General features: G+C 42.6%; 1 protein-coding gene across 2 annotated transcripts in view; it reads right to left on the bottom strand.

Moving 5' to 3' along the window:
- LOC129709442 (sorcin-like) overlaps positions 1 to 14,276 on the bottom strand; it is a 199,970-nt gene that overhangs the window by 142,786 nt on the left and 42,908 nt on the right. The gene's annotated exons all lie outside the window — the stretch shown is intronic.

The following is a 14,276-nucleotide window of genomic DNA, read 5'->3' as shown; positions in this document are numbered from 1 at the left end:
TACAGGAGGACCATGATCAATTGGGCAGTTGGGCTGAGGAATTTAACTCAGATAAAATGTGAGTTGTTTCAAAGCTTATGCCCCTGTGTTACCTCTGCATGGTAGAATCGGTTCTTAGGTCTGGTGGTACGTTCAATAGACAATACGTGCAGGAGTAGGCCATTCGGCCCCTCGAGCCAGCACTGCCATTCAATGTGATCATGGCTGATCATCCCCAATCAGTACCCCGTTCCTGCTTTCTCCCCATAATATAACCTCTCATCCTTCTAAACTCCAGAGTATACAAGCCCAACCGCTCCATTCTCTCAGCATATGACAGTCCCACCATCACAGGAATTAACCTTGTAAACCTACACTGCACTCCCTCAATAGCAATAATGTCCTTCCGCAAATTAGGGGACCAAAACTGCACACAATGCTCCAGGTGTGTTCTCACTAGGGCTCTATACAACTGCAGAAGGACCTCTTTGCTCCACTACTCAACTCCTCTTATTATGAAGGCCAACATGCCATTCGCTTTCTTCACTGCCTGCTGTACCAGCATGCTTAGTTTATAATTTACAGAAGCCAATTAACCTACAAACCTGTACGTGTGGGAGGAAACGATTGCACCCACGTGGTCACAGGGAGAATGTGCACTCTGCATAGACAGCACCCGTCGTCAGGATCGAACCTGGGTCTCTGGCGCTGCAAGGCAGCAATTTTACTGCTGCTCTGCTGTGCTGCCCCTGTCATACCCAATTTTCCTTTAACCTACTACTCATTTTTGAAACTTATCTGTTAATGCTATAAGTAAATTTTAATAACTGAATTTATGCTTGGCTCAGAAGCCTGTCCTATTTCAATAGCTCGGCCTTATTTGGCTATCCTTATCATCTGCTCATCCATTTTCGACATTAAGCAGCAAACAGCAAATCAGGAAGGATGAGGATCAGGCGTACTCCTGTTCCTTCAGTACTTTGTTTTAATTATGCTTTACTAGCTTCACTGGTATCCCGTCTGCTTTGCCGATTGAGATAGTCTTTGTGGGCTCCTTTGTCCACAGCAGCTTAAATTGCCTTCCGGTTTCCTGTACTTCATTATTAAGAATGACTCGGCTACAACCCAGTGGAAATTCCACCCCTCTTCCAAATCTAGCAGCCTTGGCACTCTGAGGCAACAGAAGATTTTAATAGCTATCAAAGTCCTCCCTAGCTAACCGGGGTGGAACTACCGATGATTACAGATATGATTCAATGGTGGGAAACTCTTGTGCCGTTTCCTCTAAATATTTACAGAAGATCATCTGGCAATAATAAGTGTTGGATGAGGAAGAAACTATTTTTTTATTTTACAAAGTCAAACAATTTATAGATAGATATTACAGCCCCCAGATAATCAACTGGAATTAGAAGAACAAATATGCCGGGTGATTGCAGGCAGCTGCAAGAGTAATAGGGTTAGAGCAGGGGATTTTTACTTTCCCAATATAGATTGGAACTGAAACTGTGCCAAGGGCTTAGGTGGGATGGAATTTGTCAAATGTCTTCAGGAACATTTCTTTGAGCAATATGTAGAGGACCCGACAAGGGAAAGGGCAGAGCTTGACCTACTCTTAGGAAATTGGGAAGAGCAAATGACAAAAGTGTCAATAGGTGAACCTTTTGGGACCAGTGACCATTGTTCCATTAGCTTTAAAATAGTTATGAATAAGAACAGGGTGGGCCTACAAGTTAAAATTCTGAATTGGTTCAAGGCCAACTTGAATGGTATTAAACAGCAACTTGCTAAAGTTGATTGGAGTAGGTTGTTTGCTGGCAGAGGGATGTCTGGAAAGTGGGATGCTTTTAAATGTATGATAATGAGAGTTCAAGGCATGCATGTTCCTGTTAGAGTGAAGAACAAGGTGTAAGGAAGCTAGGATTATGAGAGAAATTGCATTAGAAAAAATTAGAAGCATGGGTCGGGTATGAAGCTGGGGCCGACTTCCGGTGCCGGTGGGGCTTCAAATCGGCTGCCTCGCCTGCAGCGGGTTTGTCGTTACGACTTTTTTTGTTTTTTTTAGAATGTCCAAATATGTTTTAGTGTTCCTCTGTATGTCTTACGTGGGGGGTGTTGGGGGGGAATAGAGGGAAAACGTTTTCAGGCACCTAACCCGACGGAGATGCAGGTATCTTCCTTTTCGCTTCTTCGCCCCCCCCCCCCTCCTCGCAGCCTCAGCTGGTTTGGTGCGGCCTTTCCCGGAATCGGGCCCAGAGCTTCAGCAGTGGTGCAGTGGGGACTTTAACATTGCGAGCCCTATACTTCAATGGCCTACAACATCTTGGAGCCTCTGTCTGTGGAGCTTCTGACGGCAGGCATGGAGCGGACCTTCCATCGTAGAGTGGGTGATCCCTCACCGGGGGTTGCCGGAGAAGAGCTCCGACCGCTGACCCGTGGTCTACAACATCTGGAAGCCACGGTCTCTGGTAAGGAGGTGGCCAATTTCGGAGCTCCGGGCCGTGGGGTGTGCTCGACCTCTCCCGAAGTCGGCGTTCCGATCATCCCGAGCAGAGGGCTTGAACACCGGGCCGTCCGTAGCGGCGACTACGGAGGTTCAGGGCCCTGATCATCGGTGAACAAGGGAGGTGAAGGAGGAGGAGGACTGTCTGAACTGTATTACTTTCCACCACAGTGAAGAATGCTGTGGGGGATGTCTGTGTTGAATTATGTTGTGTATTGCATCCTTCCTGCATGTGATAGATACATTTGAACTTGAACTTGAACTTCAACTGGGATCCCGTGTATCCCTAAAGGACTGAGGAGCATACTTAAAGAAGGAAATCAGAAGGGCAAAAAGGGGGCAGGATATTTTCTGGCAGATAATATTCAGGAGAATCCAAAGAGATGTTATGTACATTAAGGGAAAGAGGGTCTTCTTCTTGCGTATGGCGTGCACAGCTTAGCGTTGTTCTATTTAATATTATTCGATTGTGCACGCCAGGTTGATTGCATTCATTGAAACAGGGCGGACCACGTAAAGGTTGCAATCTCCCACCCCGGAATGAGGGTAGTTAGAGCGAAAGAATAGAATGGGCAAAGTCCGCAACGAGTATTTCTCCTCTGTTTTTACCATGGACATGGGAAGACTGGGAATTTGGGATGTGCTGAGGTTAATGCTGTGCTGGACTTCCTAAGGAATATGAAGGTAGATAAATCTCCTGGGCTTGATATATCCAAGGACACTGCGTAAGCTAGATATGATAATGGTATTTAAGAAACTTTTAGATAGGAAAGGAAATGCAGGCAAAGGAGTTATATGGATCATGTTCAGGCAGGTGAGATCAGTTTAACAGCATCATGTTCAGCACAAACGTGTACCGTTCTACGTTTTTACCGGTGCAGGTGCAGTTCACATCCAAACTCTTAGTTATGTGACAATTACAGCAGGTGCTTCTAGTGTGTTTCAACTTTTTTAAATTAGTCACTGATGTTCATATATATATATATATATATATATATAGGGTAGGTTCAGGTCTGCTTTTCTGTTTAATTTATTTATTTCAATATGTAGTACATAGATGTGCATGTTCATAAGTTCATAAGCTACAGGAGGAGAATTAGGCCATTGGGCAATCAAGTCTACTCTGCCATTCAATCATGGCTGATCTATCTTTCCCTCTCAACCCCATTCTCCTGCCTTCTCCCCTTAACCCGTGATACCCATACTAATCAAGAACCTGTCAATCTCCGCCTTAAAAATATCCATTGGCTTGGCCTCAGCCTTCTACGGCAATGAATTCCACAGATTCACCACCCTCTGATAAAATAAATTCCTCCTCTCTAATGTTACCTCATTTTATTCTGAGGCTCTGGCCTCTAGTCCTAGACTCTGCCACTAGTGGAAACATCCTCTCCACATCAACTACATCCAGACCGTTCACTAGTGTCTCTATATGTGTATGTGTTTGTGTATCTATTGATGTGTTTTTTCTTAATTAGAATGATACAATGTGGAAACAGGCCCTTTGGTCTAACTTGTCTGCACCGGAAATTAACAACATGTTTGACAAGTTTAAAATACTTTTTTAATGTCCTTAATTTATTTTTAATCAAGATTAATTATTCATCTTTTTCAATTACTTCTGGCACGAGTGACAGTGTAAAACCATCTGACAGTACAAACATTGACTGAATCTCTAATCATCCTTCAGTCTTGTTCCTGGACAGGGCTTAGTTCCCATCACCTGTGGCCCAGTCACACTTGTGCCTTGTCGAAGGGATGAGGCGATGAAGACAATAGTGTGTGGTTGGAGATAGTACAGGTGGGGACTGTGATGTTCAGCACTGCATGTTTGCATAAATAGTTAAGACAGCATATCAGCAATCCACACCATTTGTACAAATGCCAAAGAATGTTAGATGTGAATGTCATCACTATGTAATAAAGTCTCGGAAATTCTTAACATGATCTTTTCCGCATTTTCATTTCCAAATAAATGATCTAAGCCTTTGTCTTCTGTCTTCTCAAGCTTCTTTTGACAACTCAGCATTTCACTCATATTTTTTTTATTAGCTGTTATCTTTAAGCCTGTTTCACTACCCAAAAGGACACAAAGTCTTGGAGTAACTCAGCACCTCACACAGCATCTCTGGAGAACTTGGATAGTTGATGTTTCAAGTCGAGACCATATCTTATTGTTTTTTTTGCTGATGAGCTTGTCTGACATTCTCCTTCTTGCATTCCTCTTCTAGCAACTCCAACAACATAAGTAGGTAGAATGGTGAAGAAGTTCTATGTTATGGTTGCCTTCATCAGTTGACTGACTCTCAGGGATTCATATGGCAGAATTATAAAACTTTGGTTATGCTGAATTTGGATATTGTGTGCAGACCTGATCACCTCATTGCAGGAAGGATGTGGAGGTTTTGGTGCTGGTGCAGAAAAGATTCACCAGAAGGCTGCTTGAATAAATCGAACAGTTGGATTGCTTTCTCTGGAGCATTGGAGGTTCTGGGAAAATCTGAAAGATGTTTATAAAATAATAGTTTTGTATAGGTTTGCAAGCAGAACCTTTATCACACGGTGGAAATGTCAAAGACCAGAGAGCATATCTTGAAGGTGAGAGAGGAAGATTGAAGGAAAATATATTTTACACCAAGAGTGGTGGGTTCCTGGAATATGCTGCCAGGGTTGGTAGTGGAAGTAGATATGAGGCTTTTAGATAGATAGGCACATAGATATGCAGTGCTTTAGGGGATATGGAAGTTTATCAAATCATGAGAGGCATAGATAGAGGCATAGACAGTCAGAATCTTTTTCCCAGGATGGCGATGTCAAGGGCATAGCTTCAAGATCAGTAGGCGACAGTTAAAAGAAGGTGTGTGTGGCAAGTTTTTTCACATAGAGTATTAGGTGCTGGAATTCACTGCCATAGGTGATGGCGGAAGCAGATATGGCAATTGAATTTAAGAGGCTATTAGAAAGGTACATGAATTTGCATGGAATGGAGAGGTTATAGAGTTATAGTCATGCTGCGTAAAACCAGGCCCTTTGCCCAACTTGCCCACGCCAACCAATATGTCCCATTTACACTGGTCCAGGTGCCTGTATGAGGTATATATCATATTCATGCCAAGGAATTTAACTTGGCATTGTGTTTGGCACAGGCAATTCATTGAAACAGGGCGGACCACGTAAAGGTTGCAATCTCCCACCCTGGAAAGAGGGTAATTAGAAAGAAAGAATAGGGCCTGTCTGGGCAAAGTCCGCAACGAGTATTTCTCCTCTGTTTTTACCATGGACATGGGAAGACTGGGAATTTGGGATGTGCTGAGGTTAATGCTGTGCTGGACTTCCTAAGGAATATGAAGGTAGATAAATCTCCTGGGCTTGATATATCCAAGGACACTGCGTAAGCTAGATATCATAATGGTATTTAAGAAACTTTTAGATAGGAACGGAAATGCAGGCAAAGGAGTTATATGGATCATGTTCAGGCAGGTGAGATCAGTTTAACAGCATCATGTTCAGCACAAACGTGTACCGTTCTACGTTTTTACCAGTGCAGGTGCAGTTCACATCCAAACTCTTAGTTATCTGACAATTACAGCAGGTGCTTCTAGTGTGTCTCAACATTTTTAAATTAGTCACTGATGTTCATATATATATATATAGTAGGTTTAGGTCTGTTTTTCTGTTTAATTTATTTATTTCAATATGTAGTACATAGATGTGCATGTTCATAAGTTCATAAGCTACAGGAGGAGAATTAGGCCATTGGGCAATCAAGTCTACTCTGCCATTCAATCATGGCTGATCTATCTTTCCCTCTCAACCCCATTCTCTTGCCTTCTCCCCTTAACCCGTGATACCCATACTAATCAAGAACCTGTCAATCTCCGCCTTAAAAATATCCATTGGCTTGGCCTCAGCCTTCTGCGGCAATGAATTCCATAGATTCACCACCCTCTGATAAAATAAATTCCTCCTCACTCCTCTCTAATGTTACCTCATTTTATTCTGAGGCTCTGGCCTCTAGTCCTAGACTCTGCCACTAGTGGAAACATCCTCTCCACATCAACTCCATCCAGACCGTTCACTAGTGTCTCTATATGTGTATGTGTTTGTGTATCTATTGATGTGTTTTTTTCTTAATTAGAATGATACAATGTGGAAACAGGCCCTTTGGTCTAACTTGTCTGCACCGGAAATTAACAACATGTTTGACAAGTTTAAAATACTTTTTTAATGTCCTTAATTTATTTTTAATCAAGATTAATTATTCATCTTTTTCAATTACTTCTGGCACGAGTGACAGTGTAAAACCATCTGACAGTACAAACATTGACTGAATCTCTAATCATCCTTCAGTCTTGTTCCTGGACAGGGCTTAGTTCCCATCACCTGTGGCCCAGTCACACTTGTGCCTTGTCGAAGGGATGAGGCGATGAAGACAATAGTGTGTGGTTGGAGATAGTACAGGTGGCGACTGTGATGTTCAGCACTGCATGTTTGCATAAATAGTTAAGACAGCATATCAGCAATCCACACCATTTGTACAAATGCCAAAGAATGTTAGATGTGAATGTCATCACTATGTAATAAAGTCTCGGAAATTCTTAACATGATCTTTTCCGCATTGTCATTTCCAAATAAATGATCTAAGCCTTTGTCTTCTGTCTTCTCAAGCTTCTTTTGACAACTCAGCATTTCACTCATATTTTTTTTATTAGCTGTTATCTTTAAGCCTGTTTCACTACCCAAAAGGACACAAAGTCTTGGAGTAACTCAGCAGCTCACACAGCATCTCTGGAGAACTTGGATAGTTGATATTTCAAGTCGAGACCATATCTTATTGTTTTTTTTGCTGATGAGCTTGTCTGACATTCTCCTTCTTGCATTCCTCTTCTAGCAACTCCAACAACATAAGTAGGTAGAATGGTGAAGAAGTTCTATGTTATGGTTGCCTTCATCAGTTGACCGACTCTCAGGGATTCATATGGCAGAATTATAAAACTTTGGTTATGCTGAATTTGGATATTGTGTGCAGACCTGATCACCTCATTGCAGGAAGGATGTGGAGGTTTTGGTGCTGGTGCAGAAAAGATTCACCAGAAGGCTGCTTGAATAAATCGAACAGTTGGATTGCTTTCTCTGGAGCATTGGAGGTTGTGGGAAAATCTGAAAGATGTTTATAAAATAATAGTTTTGTATAGGTTTGCAAGCAGAACCTTTATCACACGGTGGAAATGTCAAAGACCAGAGAGCATATCTTGAAGGTGAGAGAGGAAGATTGAAGGAAAAAATCTTTTACACCAAGAGTGGTGGGTTCCTGGAATATGCTGCCAGGGTTGGTAGTGGAAGTAGATATCAGGCTTTTAGATAGATAGGCACATAGATATGCAGTGCTTTAGGGGATATGGAAGTTTATCAAATCATGAGAGGCATAGATAGAGTCGACAGTCAGAATCTTTTTCCCAGGATAGCGATGTCAAGGGCATAGCTTCAAGATCAGTAGGCGACAGTTAAAAGAAGGTGCGTGTGGCAAATTTTTTCACATAGAGTATTAGGTGCTGGAATTCACTGCCATAGGTGATGGCGGAAGCAGATATGGCAATTGAATTTAAGAGGCTATTAGAAAGGTACATGAATTTGCATGGAATGGAGGGGTTATAGAGTTATAGTCATGCAGCGTAAAACCAGGCCTTTTGCCCAACTTGCCCACGCCAACCAATATGTCCCATTTACACTGGTCCAGGTGCCTGTATGAGGTATATATCATATTCATGCCAAGGAATTTAACTTGGCATTGTGTTTGGCACAGGCATTGTGGGTCGAAGGGCTTGTGGCGGTGGTCTACTGTTCTATGTTCTAAAGCCCTAATGCAATAATGTTTCCTCTTCATTGTTCTTTCCACCACTGAACCATGCTTTCCCCAAACCCAACCTCATATATCATGTAGGATGGGCTGTTTCCTTGGTTTGCTACCTGGGCAACAACTGGTCAAGTTCAAAATGTTCATCTTCACTCATTTGTTCTTGTTTTGTTTGGACTCAGGTATTTGCAGTGATAACTTAATTGTAGTGTTTACCCTCAGTTTTGTGTGTGTGCGTATGTGTTTCTGTGTGTTTACGTTGTTATCCTCTTGAGCAACAGAAACATGTAGTGAAGCTGATCCTTAAACTAAGCAATTAACAATTACACAGACATTCAGTCTGCCAGCAAGTCTTAAAGTCACAGCATATAAACAGTAAATGCGTTCTTTAAAAATAAACCTCGATCGCTTTGGATATATATTTACTGTTTGGTAATGTATTTTGAAGACGTTACAATAATCTCATGAACATTCAGTCAGAGAAGGTGGTTCATCATCATTGTTGGAATTCTGCTTGGGGGTGGTAGTGTGGTAAGGTTGGGCATGTTTTTAAGGGAAGTGGTGGGATCTGGTGTGATTGTTGTGCTCTTTTGCACCATACTTGTATGGGGTAGAATTATACTTCAAAGCAGCATCTCATCAGTTGCACAGACTGTGTCTGGGACTTTCTTTCCAGCTTCACAAGTCATGGAATATCTGTTCAGGCATCTGCAGAGATGGCATTAACTGCAGGACCACCGCTCTCCTAACCCCTCCACATTTATCTCCACCCAGTTTGACAATCTTGGAGCTTCTGTCAGAGTGAGATCTCCAGATGGGTACAAGAGCAGAGAGGCAGGGGGGTGTAAAATGAGGGTAGAAGCAATAGGTAGCAAGGTGAAAAGTAAACGTGGCAGGCAGACAAATCCAGGGCAAAAATCAAAAAGGGACACTTTTCAACATAATTGTATAAGGGGTAAGAGTGTTGTAAAAACAAGCCTGAAGGCTTTGTGTCCCAATGCAAGGAGCATTCGTAATAAGGCGGATGAGTTGAATGTGCAGATAGCCATTAACGATTATGACATAGTTGGGATCACGGAGACATGGCTCCAGGGTGACCAAGGCTGGGAGCTGAACATCCAGGGATATTCAATATTCAGGAGGGATAGAGAGAAAGGAAAAGGAGGTGAGGTAGTGTTGCTGGTTAGAGAGGAGATTAATGCAATGGAAAGGAAGGACATTAGTTTGGAGGATGTGGAATCGGTATGGGTAGAGCTGCGAAACACTAAGGGGCAGAAAACGCTAGTGGGAGTTGTGTACAGGCCACCTAACAGTAGTAGTGAAGTTGGAGATGGTATCAAACAGGAAATTAGAAATGCTTGTGACAAAGGCAAAACAGTTATAATGGGTGACTTCAATCTACATATAGATTGGGTGAATCAAATTGGCAAGGGTGCTGAGGAAGAGGATTTCTTGGAATGTATGCGTGATAGTTATCTAAATCAACATGTAGAGGAACCAATGAGAGAGCTGGCTATTTTAGATTGGGTATTGAGTAATGAGGAAGGGTTAGTTAGCAATCTTGTTGTGCGTGGCCCCTTGGGCAAGAGTGACCATAATATGGTTGAGTTCTTCATTAGGATGGAGAGTGACATTGTTAATTCAGAAACAATGGTTTTGAACTTAAAGAAAGGTAACTTTGAGGGTATGAGACGTGAATTGGCCAAGATTGACTGGCAATTAATTCTAAAAGGGTTGACGGTGGATATGCAATGGAAGACATTTAAAGACTGCATGGATGAACTACAAAAATTGTTCATCCCAGTTTGGCAAAAGAATAAATCAGGGAAGGTAGTGCATCCGTGGATAACAAGGGAAATCAGGGATAGTATCAAAGCAAAGGATGATGCGTACAAACTAGCCAGAAAAAGCAGCATACCGGAGGACTGGGAGAAATTCAGAGACCAGCAGAGGAGGACGAAGGGCTTAATTAGGAAAGGAAAAATGGATTATGAAAGAAAACTGGCAGGGAACATAAAAACTGACTGCAAAAGTTTTTATAGATATGTGAAAAGAAAGAGATTAGTTAAAACAAATGTAGGTCCCTTGCAGTCAGAAACAGGTGAGTTGATCATGGGGAACAAGGATATGGCGGACCAATTGAATAACTACTTTGGTTCCGTCTTCACAAAGGAAGACATAAATAATCTGCCAGAAATAGCAGGGGCCCGCGGGTCAAAGGAGTTGGAGGAATTGAGTGAAATCCAGGTTAGTCGGGAAGTGGTGTTGGGTAAATTGAATGGATTAAAGACCGATAAATCCCCAGGGCCAGATAGGCTGCATCCCAGAGTACTTAAGGAAGTAGCTCCAGAAATAGTGGATGCATTAGTAATAATCTTTCAAAACTCTTTAGATTCTGGAGTAGTTCCAGAGGATTGGCGGGTAGCAAACGTAACCCCACTTTTTAAGAAGGGAGGGAGAGAGAAAACGGGGAATTACAGACCAGTTAGTCTAACATCGGTAGTGGGGAAACTGCTAGAGACAGTTATTAAAGATGGGATAGCAGCACATTTGGAAAGTGGTGAAATCATTGGACAAAGTCAGCATGGATTTACGAAAGGTAAATCATGTCTGACGAATCTTATAGAATTTTTCGAGGATGTAACTAGTAGCGTGGATAGGGGAGAACCAGTGGATGTGGTGTATCTGGACTTCCAGAAGGCTTTCGACAAGGTCCCACATATGAGATTAGTATACAAACTTAAAGCACACGGCATTGGGGGTTCAGTATTGATGTGGATAGAGAACTGGCTGGCAAACAGGAAGCAAAGAGTAGGAGTAAACGGGTCCTTTTCACAATGGCAGGCAGTGACTAGTGGGGTACCGCAAGGCTCAGTACTGGGACCCCAGCTATTTACAATATATATTAACGATCTGGATGAGGGAATTGAAGGCAATATCTACAAGTTTGCGGATGACACTAAGCTGGGCGGCAGTGTTAGCTGTGAGGAGGATGCTAGGAGACTGCAAGGTGACTTGGATAGGCTGGGTGAGTGGGCAAATGTTTGGCAGATGCAGTATAATGTGGATAAATGTGAGGTTATCCATTTTGGTGGCAAAAACGGGAAAGCAGACTATTATCTAAATGGTGGCCGATTGGGAAAGGGGGAGATGCAGCGAGACCTGGGTGTCATGGTACACCAGTCATTGAAGGTAGGCATGCAGGTGCAGCAGGCAGTAAAGAAAGCGAATGGTATGTTAGCTTTCATTGCAAAATGATTTGAGTATAGGAGCAGGGAGGTTCTACTGCAGTTGTACAGGGTCTTGGTGAGACCACTCCTGGAGTATTGCGTACAGTTTTGGCCTCCAAATCTGAGGAAGGACATTATTGCAATAGAGGGAGTGCAGAGACGGTTCACCAGACTGATTCCTGGGATGTCAGGACTGTCTTATGAAGAAAGACTGGATAGACTTGGTTTATACTCTCTAGAATTTAGAAGATTGAGAGGGGATCTTATAGAAACTTACAAAATTCTTAAGGGGGTTGGACAGGCTAGATGCAGGAACAATTGTTCCCGATGTTAGGGAAGTCCAGGACAAGGGGTCACAGCTTAAGGATAAGGGGGAAATCCTTTTAAAACCGAGATGAGAAGAACTTTTTTTTCACACAGAGAGTGGTGAATCTCTGGAACTCTCTGCCAGAGAGGGTAGTTGAGGCCAGTTGTATTGGCTATATTTAAGAGGGAGTTAGATGTGGCCCTTGTGGCTAAGTGGATCAGAGGGTATGGAGAGAAGGCAGGTACGGGATACTGAGTTGGATGATCAGTCATGATCATATTGAATGGCGGTGCAGGCTCGAAGGGCCGAATGGCCTACTCCTGCACCTAATTTCTATGTTTCCATGTTTCTATGTTGTGTATTCTACCATTGCTGCTTGATGTGCAAGTGCGTTTTCTCTCTCACATGCACATGCTCACATACTCTGCCTCAGTCAACTGTACCCAATTGATCACCTTAGCTTTTGTTAAGAATTGGATTCTTGCTGAATTTGTGGCCTGCATTTAAAATGGAGAAATGTAGTATGTGTTTGGAGTCTGGAAGGACCTGTCTGCAGGTATGGATAAATACATGGAGGATAACTTTGCAAGGCTAGAGGGCGGTGAAGACATGATGCTTCAAATGACTTTAGTTCTGTGTTGAAACCATTCAATAATTCTAGTCAGATTCTGGTTGTGTCAAATAGTCCGGCCATTTAGCATTATCTTTTTTAACATCCATATCAGGAAAATCCAAATCATTTTGTTTATTTCTCTCCTGTCTATTGGGGAGAATATCTTCCGCTCACCACCTTGGCCTGCCCCTGCAACATGTAAATTATAAATTAAAACATTTACAGCAGTTTCTGCAGTTTCTTAGATGGCTGTGTTGTGGCAGGGGAGCAAGTGGCTGTCGACTGGCAGAGCTGTCAACTGATGGGGAAATCTTATTGAAATTCAAGGCACTAGTGCCCACTCGTATTGTTTTTTTAAAAAGGCTTTGGAATTAGTTAGCAAGCCTTTAATGAGCAGCTTTTCCCTCATCAATCTGATTTCATCCACCAGGCAGTGAACTCAAGCAAAACAGAAAATATGAAAGATGAATTTGTCCAGCACTTGTTCTGTGGTTCATTAATGTAATTATTTTTTTTAATTATCTTTAGCACCCAAAGCAAAATATTTATTTCATGTAATAATTACATATACCTCCATGAGTCAAGAACTGTTCACTTAACCGCATGGTCTTACACTGCTTCTGGCAATTCCCAGATTGCAACATTGTTCTGTTACTGAAAACTCTTCATAACCTGAAGTGTTGGTAAGTCGGAAGTGAACAAAAACAGTGAGAGAGACAGGATTGCAGTAACAGCAGTGACGGGGGGAGGGGGCAATCTGGTGTGGGAAGAGCAGTCACCAGCCAGCCTCACTGACTAAATGAGTGAAAGAGTGAGTCTGCTCGGTGCTCCCAGTACTGCTCAGCTCCACTCAGCCCCTGATTGTTGTTGCTCAAGGTAGGGGGATGGGGATAGATGACATGTGGCATTTCTCCATGCCCACCTAACAGAAGATGCCACAGCCCTGCGGCAGCCGGCAAATTCATCCCTATCCATCCCTCTGGTCTTTCAAACACTCGTTCATACCTGTTGGCGTCCGCAGGTCAGGTGTTCATATCCCAGGGCAGACAGAATTTTACTTGGACAAGTATAAAGTGTTGCATTTTGGGAAGATTTACAAGCTTACATAAGAAACGGTAGACCCACGGAGAGTGCTGCAGAATAGAAAGACAAAGGGGTATAATACTGATATTTCCTAATTGTTATGATGGCTCAGCCTACCAGGCATAGAATCATAGTCACATAGCATGAAAACAAGCCCTTTGGCCCAACAACATGCTGTCCAAGATGCCCCATCTACACTAGTCCCACCTGCCCGTGTTTGCCCATATCCCTCTAAACCTTTCCTATCAATGTACCTATCCAAATATCTTTTAAATGTTGTTATAGTATCTGTCTCAACTAGCTCCTCTGGCAACTCATTCCATGTAACCACCACCCTCTGTGCGGAAAGGTTCCTATAAAATGTTTCCCCTCTCACCTTAAATCTATGTTATCTGGTTCTTAATTCCCTACCCTGGGTAAAAGGCTCTGTGCATTCACCCTATCTATTCCCCTCATGATCTTATACACCTCTATAAGATCACCCCTCATCCTCCTGCACTCCAAGGAATAAAGTCCTAGCTCGAAGGAATGTGTCCCAGGTTCTGAAGACAAATCTGAGAAATGCTGTGGTGAAAAATGAAAACAGCACCAGACAGCACTGATCAATGTACCCTACCCTCTGTAAGTGCCACCATCATGAACCATTAGATAAGGCTCACTTAAAAAAACAGACTTTTGAAGGAAATTGCACCATTTAAAATGTATGG

Source organism: Leucoraja erinacea, chromosome 2, assembly GCF_028641065.1.
Source record: "Leucoraja erinacea ecotype New England chromosome 2, Leri_hhj_1, whole genome shotgun sequence".
NCBI classification, from domain to species: domain Eukaryota; kingdom Metazoa; phylum Chordata; class Chondrichthyes; order Rajiformes; family Rajidae; genus Leucoraja; species Leucoraja erinaceus.
The sequence above is the reverse complement of the archived record's forward strand: the minus strand, read 5'-3'. Positions and strand labels throughout refer to the sequence as shown.